At 36.6% G+C, this 12,164-nt stretch overlaps 1 pseudogene; it reads left to right on the top strand.

Moving 5' to 3' along the window:
• Positions 1 to 2,530: 2,530 nt before the first annotated feature.
• LOC112658328 (60S ribosomal protein L10a-like) lies at positions 2,531 to 3,145 on the top strand (annotated as a pseudogene).
• Positions 3,146 to 12,164: the final 9,019 nt, after the last annotated feature.

Here is a 12,164-nt window from a genome sequence, read left to right as displayed (position 1 = left end):
GAAGTAGCAAGGACAAAGAAACCAATCCCAGGAATCGGGGGTGGCAGGAGCAAATTATAAAGTTCATTCTCTGCCCTCTCTATGGCCTTGTGCTCCCTCTTATCTCCTATGAGTTACTCCATTGTGCTGATTTTGCCTCTCTGCCATTTGAAGCAGCGCATGACTGATAGAGCCAAGTGTGCCCCACTGTCCCAAGCCTGCCCTAAACAAGCCAGGCAAGACCAGAGTGCGACAAGGAGAGAGAGCACGTGTTTTTCAAACTCCTTTAACAAGGTCCTGAAGCAAGAACATTTGGAGGCCATCACTACAGTCTAGGCAAAGATGATTTTCCTGATTTATAGAGCAATAATGCAAAAGGATTTTGCAGAGGGGTTGGAGAAAGCCTAATAGTAATAAAAAGGGAGTGCTTGGTTTGTGTCCCCTCTATCTATCCCTTGGAGGTCTGTGACTGCAGCCAACTCTAAATACCTGAAGACCTTCATGATGAGGGGGGGAAAATGGCATAAATTGGGGTTAGTCTGAAGGCTTTCACATGTCTGTGTAATGCTAAAAATAGAATGCCAGAATGACAAATTAGTATAAGATCGAGAATTGCAGATAAATATAAGAATAAAGCTAATCTAAATCATCTGCTCCATTAAAATAGCAGGATTAGAGAGGTGCTTATAAAAACAACTCTTTTCACAATTGGTTTCCTAGAATTAGATTTTCTTATTTGGAAAGATATTTTCCTTTTCAGTTGTAAAGCTCAATTAGTGTGTGTAGGGGGTTTGAGGGGAAATTTTTTTTTTTTCATGAGGAAAGAACTCTAATGTTGTTTTCTGCTCACTTTGTTCATTTATTTTTGATGTTCAAAACTAATTTCTTCCTCAACAGGCAATCTTCGGCTGGAATATCCCTGTTGACCTCTGTCTTCGGTTCTGTGTTAAAATGTTTGCGTGCCATTTTTTTAAGTTCACAAGTCTAATTTTCTCCCCAGAGGGTGTTCGCAGTTTCTTCAAAGACTTCAGTGCTTATCTGTTGTTTGAGGTTTTCTTTAACAGGGCTCACACATTTTGCCTTCAAGGTCTCCCCTGGTCAGCTCAATAAGGAAAAGGAGACCCTGAGTAAGGCTGCTCTGAACTGACTGCTGTTAATTAGGCACGTTAGAACCCAGTACATTTCACTCTGCTGTTTTCACTTCTGATAGTTTACCCAAAATCTAAATTGGAAGCAGCAGGTGTCTGATCTGAAAATAAATATTTTTCCTCTTTTTTGATCTCAACCTTTTTAACTTAGAGATGATAGCACTAAAAATACAATTTATTTTTTTTAAAGCAGATTCTAGAATGTCATAAGCTGTGATAGGACTCTGCTGAATGAGATCAGAGAGGCCCATATCCTCATTAGTGGGAGACTTAATTCTCCAGATTTGTGATCCTGGAACAATTTTGGCTTAATTCTGCATAGCTCAGACCCTGGTGATATTCTTTATACTTTATGGATGATTAAAAAGGTCAATTCTAAAAACAAAATCAAAACAAAGCCAAAAAAATGGGGACCTCTTCTACTCTGAACGTACTCCCGCAAGGGCATGTACCCTCACAGCTCAGGCCTACTCTCAGGCTTATATATTTCAGGACCAGTCTTACCAATACCCATTATTACTACATGTGTGGGGCCACCATGTTATTTTGTCCAACAGACTCTAATCCCTGGAGAACTCTGTGCAATGGCTTAAATCACTCTTACTGTGCTTTTCCCCCGTATCTTCCTCTTCTGTGAAATTCCATCACCTTCTAGCTCTGCTCTCTTGAAATCTGTGTTTCCTCTAAGACACTGCTTTCCTATATCACTCTTAAGTGGTGGATGGTTCTCTCTGCCTCTCTTGTGCCTCTGTACTCAGAGGTGGGAAGGTTTTCTCTTTGCTTCTCTTTGTAACTTCCAATCATTGTCCCTCCTTTGTCCCTAAAAGTCGTTGCATGAAACTCATGTCATCAAACTTTACTACTTTTGTGCCTTGTTATGAGTCATCTTCTTACCCTTATGTGTCTTCCTCTCCAGTTTTAGTCACTCCTCCTCATTTCTTAAAGATTTTGGCTCATGACTCAGTGTTACTCTCACTTAACACTGCCTAGTTCATAATTTTGAAGATTTCAAGGTCGAAGTAGGTGTCCTTCCTACACCTTACCTCCTGTTCATGATCTCTGCTTCTGTATTATTGTCATCCCTCTTCCTTAGCCACTCGCTTTTAAGCCATGTTGTAGTCATTGTCATAAACAATCACTGTATGCGCTCTATAATCCCGATGTCAAATACCTCATTCTCTGCCAACACTGTTCTGTCTTCCAGTTCATTACCTCTAGTAGCCCAAATGCAGGTCCTCTTCTTTTTCTTATTTATCCAGCATAAACTCCATGACTTACAGTTACTCAGTTCTCTCCTTGCTTCAGTTCTTCTTACTTCATGCTCTTCTCGTCACTAAACCAACCAAAATTTGTTCAAATAAAAGCTCTTGTTCTCTTTTCCAATTACTGTGGCACAAGAAGCCATGAGCATCAAAGTCTCCTGAGACACCCTGTACTAGGTGGTGCAGGAAGGCCTGCCTGGGGACCAGTACAAGTGCCAGCAGTTTTTGGAGACGGTGGAGCTGCAGATGAGCCTGAAAACTATGACCCTCAGAAGGACAAATGTTTCTCAGGCACCATCAGGCTTAGGGCCACACGTCGCCCCCCAAGTTCTCCAAATGTGTTTCAGGAGATCAGCAGCACTGATGAGGCCAAGTGAGTGGGTATTCCCTACATGAACATTGAGGTACTAAAGAAACTCAACAGGAATTTAAAAAAAAATTAGTCAAGAAGCTGGCCAAGAAGTATGATGCCTTTTTAGCTTCAGAATCTCTGATCAAGCAGATCCCAGGAATCCTGGGTCCAGGCCTGAATAAAGCTGACAAGTTCCCTTCCTTGCTGACCCACAATGAGAACATGGTGGCCAAAGTGGATGAAGTGAAGTCCACCATCAAATTCCAGATGAGGAAGGTTCTGTGTCTGGCAGTGGCTGTTGGCCATGTGAAGGTGACGATGATGAGCTTGTGTACAACATCCACTTAGCTGTCAATTTCCTCATGTTGTTGCTCAAGAAAAATTGGCAGAATGTCTGGGCCTAACTATTGTGCTGTATTTCTCTAGTCCAATTAATCCCCCACTCGTAAACAAGAGGATTTCTAACTCCTCTTGCACAGACCTCTAAAACCATTCAACCACCCTCCCTTTCAGCTAATGAGCTTGATCTCTATGTTATGGGAAAAAAAATAGAGTCAGAAGATAGCTCATCCACTCTCACCACAGTTACCCACCCATGCCCACTGACTCTGTTTTCTTCTCTAATGCCTCTTCTAGCATCGTTTCTTGAAGCACTCCAACCAGAGTTTTTCCTCACATCATCACTAAAACTATTCTAATCAAGTTTACCCGTACCCTTAACAAAGTTCCTATAGTAATTAAGAATTCTCAGACCTCATCTTATTTGACATTTCTGCAGTATTAGACCTGGTTGATCATTTTATTTCCAGTTAATTGCTAGGGTACTTCACTAAGTGCTTTTTTTCTCATTTTCTTTTGCTAGCTCAACTTCCTTTTCCTGATTTTTTTAACATATACAAGGGCTCAGTCATTGGACCACTTCTCCTTTCTGTTTCCATTTACTTACTTGATGATTACATCTAGTGTCAGGACTTGAAAGATCACGTATAGACTGACCACTCCAAAGTTTATACCTCCAGTTCAGGCTCAATTCTAAGTTAAAGAGTTAGATATTCAGCTGCCTTCTTGACATCACAATTTATACCCTCAACTCCCTTATTTATAATCTGCATATCAAACTTACCTCCAAAACTAAACTTGCGACACTATGAATTCTATCACCAGCATCTAATTTCAAAATACTTTTATCACCCCAGAAAGAAATCCTGTGATCTTTAGTAGTTATTCCCCATGTGCCTCCCTTCCTTGCCCCTGGCAACTACTAATGTCCCTGCAGATTTTCCTATTCTAAACATTTCATATAAATGTGATTACATAGCATGTAGCCTTTGTGTCTGGCTTCTTTTACTTAGGTTCTGTCAGTACTTTATTCCCTTTTCACGGTTGAATTGTATGCCTTGAGTGAATGCACAGTGTGCTCCAGCTTAATTAATGGCAATTAAATCTTTCTAGTTACTTATCCTATTGGCTCTGTTTTGAAAATGTACCCCACATCTCACCACTTTTGTCTACCTTTAGGGGCTAAATCACTAAAAAATTTTTTTAAATATTTTATTTATTTATCCATGAGAGACAGAGAGAGAGAGGCAGAGATCAAGGCAGAGGGAGAAGCAGGCTCCCTGTGGGGAGCCCGATGTGGGACTCGATCCCAGCACTCTGGGATCACGACCTGAGCCAAAAGCAGATGCTCAACCCCTGAGCCACCCAGGTGCCCCAAGTCACTAAAATTTATTTTTGCAAATTTTTTTTTTACATTTGTCCTTGACTCCTGTCATGTATTCTTAATATAAAATCTGGAGTAATTCTTTTTCTTCCTTCCTTCCTTCCTTCCTTCCTTCCTTCCTTCCTTCCTTCCTTCCTTCCTTCCTTCCTTCCTATGTCTGTCTGCCATATTAGAATGCTTAGGTCATTCCCATTCTAATAGCCTTGTATTTCATAATTAATACATTTCATAATAAATCAAAAACAAATATAATGCAATTCCATAATGCCTTACACAATTTTGCTCTGATTTTTTTTCCCTTGGTGCTCAACTCCTACTACTTTCTCCCTTGCACATTCTATTTTAGGCACACTGGACATGACACAGAAATAACACAATATAAATTTGGTATCATTTGCCTGGCTTCATAATGCACTTTATCTGACTTTTCAAAAAGATGATCTGCTTAAATTATAGGCCCAGCTATTTAAATTCTATCTGAGATGCAGGCAGTTTTTAAGGATGGCTGATTTAATTTGGTCACTGACCTTGCTGTTTTTTAATATAAATATCTTATGATAGAACACTTTAGATTTACAGAATTATTGCAAAGATAGTACATACAGTTTTCATATACCCCACATCTGTTTCCCTATCATTGAAAATATGGTATATACTGACACGTTATTATTAACGAAAGAACATATTTTGTATTTTCTCAGTTTTCACCTATTTTCACCATTTCACCTATTTTCTAAGATTCCATCCCGGATATTATATTGCATTTTAGTGTTATGTATCTTTAGGCTCCTCTTAACTGTGACAATTTCTCAGACTTCCCTTATTTTTGATGACAAGTTTGGAGGTGTACTGGTCAGGTATATTGTCAGAGGCCCCTCTACTTGCATTTGTCCAATGTTTTCCTCATTATGAGACTGGTATTACTGGTTTGGGGAAGGAAGACTTTAGAGGTAAAGTGCTATTTTCATTACATCACATCAGGAGTGTATGCTACCAACATGATTTATGACTGTTGATCACCTGGTTGACCTGGTGATCAACCTGGTTTTCTAGGCTTCTCTCCTGAAAGGGATAGTTTTTATATCTTTTCATACTATACTCTTTGGAAGGAAGTCAATATGTCTTATTACTTCCATGCCTTTTCAGCTGACAGGAAGGATATGTATATGTGAATACTAACCTGTATATGTATGTATGTCTGTAAATATTTATATAAGTAACCATTCTTATCTGTGTTAAACTAAACCTGAGTTCATGCTGATGTGTTCAATGCTATTGCAGTGCCATGTGGACCGTTACAGCTTTCTCTCCTTGCTTATCTGTAAACAGCCATTCCAACAGTTAGAAACTTAGCTCCCACCATCCAACAGACATTTACACAAATCTTCAATTCCAATCTACATACATATATATAATTTGCAATATATATTCATAACATATATGTATTATAATTGCTAACCTGTATTCTAATGGGGGGCAACTTTATTAACCACAGAGAGTACAGTTCTTATGTGTATTCTCTTTCGTCTTTTGTTTTATAGACCCCACTCATTTCCAGTTATGTAGGTCAGTAGTTCCTTCTATTCATTCATTGAAGGGGCTCAATGACATTCTAACACATGCTTATAATAAAGTCAGGTTGTTTTGTCGCATTTGGCATCCCACCCTGCAATTCCTCTGACCTCTTAAATGATTTTTAAAAATTTCTGTACAGTAAGATTTACTCTTTGTACTGTGAAGTTTAATGGCTTTTGAAAAATTTATAGTGTCATGTATCCACAATTATAGTATCACATAAAATAGTTTTACCACTCCAAAAAATCATTTGTGTTTCACATATTTAACTCTTCCCCCACTCCCCTGAGCTCTCTGCCAACTAACTACTGATCTTTTTTGCTATCTCTATAGTTTTGCCTTTTCAATAAAGTCATGTTATTGGAATGATACAATGCATATCCTTTTTAGATGAACGTCTTTCACTTAGTAAAATACACTTAGGATTCGTATCTTTTGTGCCTTGGTGATTTATTTTTGTGTTTTTAAATTTCTTCTTAAAATTTTGTAGTATTTAGGGGAACTGGGTGGCTCAGTGGTTGAGCATCTGCCTTCAGCTCAGGTCATGATCCCGAGGTCCTAGGATGGAGTCCCCCATAGGGCTTCCTGCAGGAAGCCTGCTTCTCCCTCTGCTTATGTCTCTGCCTCTCTCTCTGTGTTTATCATGAATAAATAAATAAAATCTTTAAAAAATAAAATAAATAAAATTTGTAATATTTATTGGTAAAACTGGGGTCTAATGATTTCTTTTTTGGAAAGTTATTAATTATCAATTTCTTAATGGATATAAGACTATTCTCCTTGTGTGGGTTTCAGTGCTTTTTGTCTTTCAGGGATTGGTCCATTTCATTAAATTCTTAAAATTTTAGGAACATAGTTGTTTATAGCAGTCCCTTATTGTCCTTTTAATGTCCATGGGTTTAGCATGTCCTTTCTCCCATTTCTGATATTGGTAATTTATGTCCTCTTTATTTTTCCCCCTGATTAGTCTGCCCAGAAGTTTATTAATTTTATTATTCTTTAAAAAACAAGTGAATGAACAAACAAAAAAAACCTCCTAGTTTTTTTTATTTTGCTGATTTTTCTCTAAATTATTTTATTTCCAATTTCATTGATTTCTGCTCTATTTATTACACCATTTACCTTAATTCTTTTAGACTTAAATTGCTCTTTTTGATCTAAAAATCTAAAATGATAGTGTAGATTATTTATTTTAGTTGTTTCCTAATACATATACACTTAATGCTATAAATTTGCCTTTAATGCTTAAAGGAAAAGCATTCCACAAATTCTGAAGAATTATGTTTTCATTTTCATTTATTTCAAAATATATTTTAATTTCTTGAGATTTGTCATTGGCCAATATTGTATTTAGAAGTGTCTCGTTTTATTTCTAGATTGTTTTTAGCTGTTGTTCTATTAGTTTCTAGTTTAATTTAATTTAATTGATTTCTAGCATAATTCCATATAGTCAGAACTAACTTTGTATGATTTATATTCTTTTAAATTTACTAAGATATGATTTAATGATCAGAATGTGGGTTATCATGGTGAAAGTTCAATGCAAGTTTGAGAGGAAAATATATTCTGCTGATGTTGAATGGAATAGTCTCTGAGTGTCAATTGGGATTGATAATGCTCTTCTGATAAACTATATCCTTTATGATTTTATGTCTACTTAGTCTTATACTACTGATAGAGAAGTGTTGAATTCTTCAATAACAGTATGTTTGTCCCTTTCTTTTTTCTGTTCTATCAGTTTTTGCCTCACATATTTTGATACTATGCTTTTAGGTGCAAAATGTCAAGGATTATTATGTCATCTTAGAAAATCGATCCACTCATCATTATGTTGTGCTTGTCTCTATGTCTGAAAATTTTTTGAAGTCTTGTATAAAATTAACACAAAACTTCATATTTCCCTTTTTTTTTATAAATTTATTTTTTTTTTAATTTTTATTTATTTATGATAGTCACAGAGAGAGAGAGAGAGGCGCAGAGACACAGGCAGAGGGAGAAGCAGGCTCCATGCACCAGGAGCCCGACGTGGGATTCGATCCCAGGTCTCCAGGATCACGCCCTGGGCCAAAGGCAGGCGCCAAACCGCTGTGCCACCCAGGGATCCCCATATTTCCCTTAATTAGTGTTATATGTTGTATTTGTCTCTACACCTTTACTTTTACCCTGTTTTTATTTGTATGAAAAAGTATGTAACTTTAACTTTAGGATAATTTCACTGGATATAGAATACTAGGTTTTCATTTTTTTGTATGCTGGCATTAGAAGTATTTCACTCACTTTCTGTTACATGGTTTCTATGAGAAATCTACCCTAATTCTTATCTTTTTCCTCTAGTAAAGTGTTTCCTCTTATGGCTTTTTTTTTTTTTTTGCAACATTTTAATTTTGCTTTTGGTTTGCTGGAGTTTGAAGATAATATGGCTAGGTATAGTTTTTGGTATTTATACATTTAGTATTCTATGAGCTTCCTGGATCTGTATTTTGGTATCTTTCATTACTTTTTCAAAAGATTTATTTATTTATTTATTTATTTATTTATTTATTTATTTATTTATTTAAGAGAGAGGGAGAGCACAAAGGGAGAAGCAGATTCCCTGTTGAGCAGAGTACCTGACATGAGGCTCTATCCCAGGACCCTGATGTTATGACCTTAGCTAAAGGCAGATGTGTACTTGACTGAGCCACTCAGGCACCCCTTTGTCATTGTTTTTGAAGAGTTTTCATTTCTTCAAATATTCTCATAGAGTTTTTTATTTCTTCAAATATTTTTCTGTGTATTCTCTCTTCTAATTTTAGTACTCAATTAACCATATTATACCTTTGAAATTTTCTCACAAATGTTGGATTGTTTTTCTGTCTTTTTCTTTGACTTTCAGTTTGTAAAGTTTCTATTAATCTAACTTCAAGCTCACTGATTCTTTCCTCAGCTTTGTCAAGGCTACTAATGAGCCAATTAAAGACATTCTTTCTGTTACAGTGTTTTTTACAGATGACATTTCATTTTGGTTCTTTCTTAGAATTTCCATCTTTCTGCTTACATAACCATCTGCCTTGGCAGTTGTCCAGGTTTTCTATTAGAGCCTTTAATATATTAGTCTCACTTATTTTAAATTCCCTGTTAATTCTAACATTTCCATCTCTGTGAGTCAGATTCTGATGATTACTTTGTTCTCATATGTTTTTCTTGCCTGTGATGTGTTTTCCAATTTTTTGTTGAATCCTGGGCATGATAGGATACACTAGAGACAAATATGCCTCTTTTATGAGGATTCATGTTAATCTGTCTGAAGTTGGATTTTGCTTAATGTTTTCTATACTTATAGGTGCCATAGACTTCATGTATCTTCAATGTCCTGTCTTGTTTCCTGTCTTCACCTTGGTCTTTCTAAGTACTCTTCCTCAAAAATAGTTGTGTTTTTTATGTGTTTCAACTGTGATCCACTATTATATGTTGGAGTCCTGCTAGTATTGTGGTAAAGTGTGAGGGGATAAGAGAGTTCTATTATCTTCTAATTCAATCTCAGTCTTTAAGTGTGCCTGTGTCTGTGGACTGTCACTTTCACTGTATAACTCCCCCACCCCCCCACCTCTGCTGGCCTTAAATGAGATAGAAAAGCTCAAGGGGTCTAGAGTGGGAGGAATTCCCTTCCCCCAGGTTGGCTAATGTTCTGGAAAAGTGCTTTTTCCAGGGAAAGTAGACCATTGTTATGAATAAGATTCTGGGAACATTTCACAAGAATTACTCATCTAGTCTTCCTGGCAGTCATGTAATGGTCTTTCTAGGTTTTTTACTACATAAACCTAGTGGAGTTTCTAGAGGTAAAGACTTTGAAAGTGTGAGATCTTCCCCAACACTGTAGCCCTTAGATGTTTCTCATTCCCACAGTAATCCAACTCAGCCCCCAGAAATTCATTCAACTTAATCATTTAAATTTTCTTTCATTTTATAGCTCAAGCAGCCTCTGCTCCAGATAAGCACATTGCTGCTATGATTCTCGATTTGCCTGAGTCTTCAGTTTTGGCATAGCAATAGACCCAAGAAAAGTCACTGATTTTCAGATTTTTTAGCTTTTTCTTATAAAAATGGGAGTGACAACTTTCATTTGTTTTTGTTTTTGTTTTTAAAGATTTTATTTATTCATGAGACAGAGAGAGAGAGAGGGAGAGAGAGGCAGAGACACAGGCAGAGGGAGAAGCAGGCTCCACACAGGGAGCTGGACATGGGACTCGATCCCTGGTCCCCAGGACCAGGCCCTGGGCTGAAGGCAGCGTTAAACCACTGAGCCACCTGGGCTGCCCAGGTACTGACAACTTTCAAACTCTTCATAGGACATTTCCTTCACTACTATAGTTTTTACCATCCTTTAATTTTTATTTATTGTTTCTCATTCTATGACTTTGTAAATAGGAGTTTGTGATAGGCTAAGCACATCACAAAATGGTTCCTTAACTCCTTTACAATATGAACTTTTATTTTTTTTTTAAGATTTTATTTATTCATGAGAGACACAGAGAGAGAGAGAGGCAGAAACACAGACAGAGGGAGAAGTAGTTTGAATGCAGGGAGCCTGACGTGGGTCTCGATCCGGGTCTCCAGGATCACGCCCTGGGCTGAAGGCAGGTGCTAAAGTGCTGAGCCACTCGGGCTGCACCTACAATATGAACTTAATACTATCTTGGAGTTGAAGTTAGTAGGAATTTTATTATGATAAATTCAACAATGAATATCAAATAATATTTCACAGTATATTCTGGGTCCTTTTGTTTTACATTTGATTTTAATATTTGCCATAAAAATAGCCAACATTTCTTGGATAATTTACTGTATGACTTGTGCCACGCACAGGAGTCTTCTCTTGGTTGCCTAATTCATTTTACATAAAATCTCTATGAGATAGGTATTTTTATCATCCCTACTTTGCCCATAAAGAAGAGATTCAGAAATATTATGTAACCTGCTGAAGGTCACCACACTAGTAAGAGGTAATAGGATTTGAATTTAAACAGTCTGATTTCAGTGTTCACTTTTAATGTCTCCATGATATTAGGTCTCAATAAGTCCTTTAGGATTAGTCATATGAATTACTTTCTTTAAAGGCAAAACACAATACAAATATTCTTTTATATGCTGTGGTCATACGGGGAACAGATACTTGGTCCTGGTGCTAAAAGCAACTTCCATCTTGCCAAGAAGACAGATATTCATTACACTAAAACCAAAACATTTTTGCTAACCCTAAATAGCAGATTAATTTTATTTATTTTTTCACGTAAGAAAACACTTTATATCTAGTATATATTAAATGTGTCATCACACCATATTAAATTCAATTTTTTTAGATGATTTATTCAAATGTTCCCATGGACATTGTGGAGAGTTTTTTTTTGTTTGTTTGTTTGTTTTGTTTTGCTTAATCAGTGAATTACAAAAAGGGCAAGAGTTATGTCCACTCCTCTCTATATTCCTATCCCCTTTGCAAAGCAGCTTTGAATTTTCCCCTATTACGAAGTGGGATTACTTCCTTAAGTTTTGAATTTGGTTCAGGCTCGTGACTTGGTTTTCTCCATTAAATATAGTGTGAACTGTATTGTGCCCATTTTAAGTTTAGACCTTAAGAAGGCTTGCACGTTTCTTTTCTCCCTTCTAAGAACTTCATGAGCCAACCATATGAAAAAGCTAATCATTTGAATGGTGGACTACATATGCCTCAGTTAACCCTGGCCCAATCAACAATTAGGCAATCAGCAGACAAGTGAGCGAGTGAGCTTTATTCACTTGTTGAAAGGTAAATAAAGCTATTTTTAAGGGAATATCTGAGACTTCCCTATGATTACTGTTTTACACATGGATGCAGAATTCATAATAGTAGTATTAGCAATAATAATAAACATATTTGTAGCACTTTATATGTAATAGTTATTTCTCAACCCAAGAGAAAGAGATATCATTTTCCTCATTTAACTGTATTCTCAGGCATAAATAATTTAAGAATTTAGGTCTACTTTGACAGTTTAAAATCTAGTCTTCTTAGTTTTCCTAATCTCCTTCATGTCTTTCAACCATTTACAGTTTTTTTTCTTTCTTTTTTACAGAAGATTTTAAAAGCCTTTTATTACACGTATAAT

Source organism: Canis lupus, chromosome 12, assembly GCF_003254725.2.
Source record: "Canis lupus dingo isolate Sandy chromosome 12, ASM325472v2, whole genome shotgun sequence".
Lineage (NCBI taxonomy): Eukaryota > Metazoa > Chordata > Mammalia > Carnivora > Canidae > Canis > Canis lupus.
This window is presented reverse-complemented; position numbering and strand designations above follow the sequence as displayed.